We start from the raw sequence: 6,000 nt of genomic DNA on the forward strand, positions 1-6,000 counted from the left end.
TTTGGAAAATACATTGACAGATTTAATGGTTGATAGTATAGTATTTTAAAATATACCAGGTTTACAGCAAGTATATACATTTCTTTTGAGGCATAATCATCCAAATATGAATTGATTATAATTAGCAAAATAAGTTAAAATTTGTTTAAAATCAAATTAAATCGCTTATAAAAATGCCAGAAGTAATGGTAAATCTGAAGATTAGAAACAATTCAGAAGAACTTCCTGAAGAAGGATCCCTAGACCAAAACGTTAACTCTGTTTACTCTCCACAGATGCTGCCAAACCTGCTGAGTTTTTCCAGCAATTTCTGTTTTTGTTTCTGATTTCCAGCATCCGTAATTCTTTTTTTTTGTTCAGAGTCCCTAGCATTGGAGGGACTAACTTCTGTTAGGCAGAACATGGTAGATTAAATATAACAGGAACAAATATGAAGTTGCAAGTTTTGTGAAGGTTTGTAGCTCAGGTTGAGGTTTAGGGTGTAGGTTTGCTCGCTGAGCTGTAGGTTTGATATCCAGACGTTTCATTACCTGACTAGGTAACATCATCAGTGGCGACCTTCAAGTGAAGCAAAGCCGTTGTCTCCTGCTTTCTATTTATGTTTGTCCTGGATGGGTTCCTGGGGTTTGTGGTGATGTCATTTCCTGGTTGTTTTCTGAGAGTTGATAGATGGTATCTAGATCCATGTGTTTGTCTATGGCATTGTGGTTGGAGTGCCAGGCCTCGAGGAATTCTCTGGCATGTCTTTGCTTTGCCTGCTCAAAGATAGATGTGTTGTCCCAGTCGAAATGGTGGGTTTTTTTCCTCCCGTATGTAGGGCTACAAGGGAGAGAGGGTCGTGTCTTTTTGTGGCTAGCTGGTGTTCATGTATCCTGGTGGCTAACTTTCTTCCTGTTTGTCCTACGTAGTGTTTGTGGCAGTCCTTGTATGGAATTTTGTAGATGACATTGGTTTTGTCCATGGGTTGTACTGGATCTTTTAAGTTTGTTAGCTTTGTTTGAGAGTGTTGGTGGGTTTGTGTGCTACTAGGATTCTGAGGGGTCTTAGTAGTCTGGCTGTCATTTCTGAAACTTCTTTGATGTATGATAAGGTGGTTAGGGTTTCTGGCTGTGTTTGGTCTGCTTGTTGGTGGTTTGTTCTTGAGGAATTTGCAGACTGTATTTTTTGAGTATCTGTTCTTTTTGAATACGTTGTATAGATGTTTCTCCTCTGTCTTCCAAAGTTCGTCTGTGCTGCAGTGTGAGGTGGCTCGTTGGAATAGTGTTCTGATACAGCTTCGTTTGTGTGTGCTGGGATGTAGTTAAGTATTTCGTCAGTGTTTGTCAGTTTTCTTTATACCCAGGTTTGTAGTTCTCCGTTGTCCGTTCTTTCGACTGTGACGTCCAGGAATGCGAGTTTGTTGTCGGTTTCTTCCTCCTTGGTGCACTTTATGCCTGTGAGGGTGTTGTTGATGATGTTAAATGTCTCTTCTATCTTGTTTCGTTTTGTGATGACAAAGGTGTCATCTACGTAGTAGACCCAGATTTTTGGTTTGATGGTTGGTAGGGCTGTTTGTTTTACTCTTTGCATTACCGCTTCTGCTATGAATCCTGATAGCGGAGATCCTATGGGTGTGCCGTTGGTTTGTTTGTAGATTATGTTGTTGAAGGTGAAGTGGGTGGTGAGGCACAAGTCCACTAGCTTCGAGATGTTTTTGTTGGGTGTGTGTGTGTGTGTGTTATCTAGATCTGTGTTTGTTTATGGCGTTGTGGTTGGAGTGCCATAAACACATAGATGGTATCTAGATCTATCAACCCCTCAGAAAACAAACAGGAAATGACATCACCACAAACCCCAGGAACCCCATGCAGGACAAACATATAAATAGAAAGCAGGAGACAACAACAGCTTCGTTTCACTTGGAGGTCGCCACTGATGATGTTACTAGCCAGGTAATGAAACGTCTGGATATCAAACCTACAGCTCAGCGAGCAAACCTACACCCTAAATATGAAGTTATTCAGTTTGATAGAGAACGAAACAAGAAGGCAAAATATTTTGTTAATGTTTTGGGAATTTTATAAGAGTTATAGGTGCACCATCAAGAGCATTGTGTCTAGATGTATCACTACCTGGTATGGCAACTGTACCATTTAAGATTGGAGATGGTTACCGAGAGTGGTGTACTCAGCCCAGACAATCATAAAGGTCAACTTCCCATCTATAGAATCCATCTACCAGGCCCGCTGTCCTAGAAGCTGACATACAAGTGCAACAAACAATTAAGAAGACAAAGGAAATTTTGCCATTTATTTTAATGGGGTTTGAATGCAGAAATCAATATATTATGCCACAGTTATATAGCATCTTCATGATTTTGTATTTGGCGTATGATGTATAGATTTCTTATCATGACTGAAAGAAGGGCACTTCACACAGAAGGAGTTCAGTGGAGGTTCACCAGATTAATTCCTGCGAGGGCAGGATTGAGAAAATTCTGGCTGTGTTCCCCAGAATTTCAAAGAATGAGTGGTGATCTCATCTTAACTTATAACATTCTTGCAAGATGTGGAAGTGTAGATGTAGATAGGATTTTTCCCCTGGCTCGTGAGTCTAAAACCAGAGAATGTAATCTCAGGATCAGGGATAGACAAGTTTAAGATGGAATTTAGGAGACATTTTTTCACTCACTGTCTTTGGTGAACCTTTGGAATTTTCCATCCCAGGCAGGTGTGGAACTCAATAATTGAGCAGGTTCAAGATCAGAAGTGTGAGAAAAAGGCATGGAGGTAAAAGATCAGTTTGATCTAACTGAATACTGGGGCAGGCTCGATTGATTGTGCCTCTGTTTCTTTATTCAAACGAGAGTGTTAATGCAGGGATTATAGTTGAGAAGGAATGTGATTTATGTTGGATGTTATAAACGTAGGGAAAAAGGAATGTATTAAGCACCCACGGACCAGTCAAACTGGGAACATTCCTCATCATAAATGAACGTTTCAGCACTCTACATCAGCATCCTCTACGATGACAGTATCATGGCAACAGCCTCAGTATTCAATACCAACAACTGCCAATATCCAAGCACCATCCTACAACTCATCTGCTTCATCCTCAACCACAACGTTTCACCTTTGACAACCAGTTCTTCATCCAGATATGGGGACTAAATTTGCACCCCAATATGCCAGCATTTTCATGCACAGGTTCAAACAAGACTTCTTTGCTGCATAGCACCTCAAACCAACATTATACACCAGATACACTAATGACATTTTCTTCCTCTAGACCCATGGCGAGGAGTCACTGAAACAACAGTGATATCAATGCGTTTCATCCCACCATCAGACTTAACATGGACTACTCTTTAGTATGTGTCTCATTCTTGGACACATGCATGGGTACCTCAGCACCTCACTCTACCGCAAACCCACGGATAACTTTACAATTCTCTAGCTTCCACCCGAATCATATTAAAACAGCCATCCCATATGGTCAAGCCCTACGCATACACAGGATCTGTTCAGATGAGGAGGAACATGACAACACATGAAGGTGCTCAAGGATACCCTCATAAGAACAGGGTACGATGCTCAACTCATCGATAGCCAGTTCCAACACATTATTGATGAAGATGAGCACCTTGCCGAGACCTTCCCTAAGCATCTCTTCACACATTTAGACAACTTAAACCTTAAACAGATCATTGTTCACAACAAACTGCCCAGCCTTCAGGACAACGTCAACCACAATACTGTACAACTGTGTCATGGCAATCACTGCAAGACTTGTCAGAGTGTTGACACAGATACCACCATTACACATGGGGACACCACCCACCATGTATGTGGCAGGTACTCAAGTGACTCTGTCAACGTTGTCTATCTCATGTGCTGCAGGCAAGGTTGACCCAAGGCATGGTACATTAGCAAAAACAAGCTATGACAATGGGTGAATGGACACCACACAACAATCACCAGAGAAGGGTGTTCCCTCCCGGTCAGGGAATACTTCAGCAGTCAGACAGTCGGCTCAGATCTTTGGGTGCCCATCCTCCAAGGTGGACTTCAGAACAGGTAACAACGCAAAGTGGCTGAGCGGAACCTTATTGCCAAGTTCAGAACCCATGAGGATGGCCTTAACCAGGATCTTGGGTTCATGTCACACTACAGGTGAACCCACTACACTATACACTCTCGCACACGCACACGTACACGCGCACACACACACACACACTCTTACATACTCACACACTCACGCAGACCCTCATACACACGGCACCTCACACTCACATCCACACATGCACCCCCTTACAGGCTGACACCCCATCGCGCTCACACACACTTTACCATGCTTGCACAAATGCAAACACACTCTCATATGCTCTCACACATGCACACTCACTCTGTCTCTAACAGTCTGTCCTGCACACGCGCACACACATATAAGTCTATGGGGTGAATTTGTATTTGCAGAATTATATTTGCAGATACATTCTATTTTGCTCTAAAATGCATAACCTGTAAGCAGTCAACGCAGACAGTCAATCCATATAATATTTTGTAAATTCCATTAAGAAAATAGAACTGATCTGATTCAGCATTGGGATGCAGACAGACTCTGGACTCACACCTTTAACGCATTGTCTCAACCGAGATGTCACCTTTTTATAAAAAACCTCAAGTTATCTTGAGAATGTGACTTAAAAGGAGTTCTGGGATTTACATATTGATGAACTAAAACTTGTAAGCCACTCTAAAAGCCGAAAGACTTAACAACAATCTAGGTTTGTTAAATATATTATTTTACTTGCATGATACTGTAATCTCTTTATATAAATACTGTGTCTTGTGGTCCTGCTCCACAACCATCTGAAGAAGGAGTGACACTCCGAAAACTAGTGCTTCCAATTAAAGATGTTTGACAATAACTGGTGTTGTGTGATTTTTTAACTTTGTATTAAGGGGGTTAGCATCCTTGAATGTGAATAAACAGCAGGGCCAGACTATTTAACTAAAGTGGAGAGGAAATAGTGGATGTTGATTTTCACGAGATGGCAGAGGATTGAAGGATGACTAATATTTTGCTTTTGTTTAAAAATGGAGTGAGGGATAGACTGAATAATTACAGCTCATCAACCTAACTTTAGTAGTGGACAGGAGCGAGAGAGAGACAGGATATACTGTCACTTATAAAGCCATGGGGGGAATCATGAATTTGTTAGGGGAAAATCATGTCTCACTAACTTGACTTGATTTTCTTCGAGGAGGTAACAAGGATGATTGATTAGGATAGTTCAGCTGGTGTCCATTTTAATTTTAAAACAGCTTTTGAGAAGGTCTCACTTGGCAGACTGATGAATAAAAAAAACCCCATGGAAACCAGACAAGTCGGTTACATAAGTTGTCAGTGGCAGCAAATAAAGGATAATGATGAATGGGTATTTTTGAGACTGGGAGGCATTTTTTCAGTGGAGTTTGGTAAAGTTCAGTGATATATCCAACATTTCTGCGAAGCTGCTGCTATTTTTGGAAGCCTCTACCACACACACAGCTCAGAGGTCTGTGCAGTAGTAAGAATAATCAGAGGGAAAATTGAATAGGTCTCCTTATTTCTGATTATATGTATAAAATATCATAATAATTATGGCACCTTCAATGATTTGCATGTAAAAACAGAGTTTATGATAAAGATGTTTGAAGACTATAAACTGCATGGCTCTAAGTGAGGAGGGAAGCTATAGATTGGAGGAAGACATCAATGGATTGATCAAGTGCACAGACAAGTGACAGATGGAATTCCATGTGGGAAGGTGTGAGCTGATGAACTGGGGAAAGTCAATCAGGGCAAAGGAATGCGCAGTAAATGGGAGAATCGTGAGAGGTGTTGAGCAAGAGAGATACTTTGAATGTTTTCAGAAAGCATTTGGTAAAGCCCCATGTAAGAGATTGTTGGCAAAATCAAAGCACATGGAATTGGTGATAATATACTGGCACAGATTAAGAATTGTTTAGCAATGAG

The sequence above is a fragment of the Chiloscyllium punctatum genome, chromosome 5 (genome assembly GCF_047496795.1).
Source record: "Chiloscyllium punctatum isolate Juve2018m chromosome 5, sChiPun1.3, whole genome shotgun sequence".
NCBI lineage: Eukaryota > Metazoa > Chordata > Chondrichthyes > Orectolobiformes > Hemiscylliidae > Chiloscyllium > Chiloscyllium punctatum.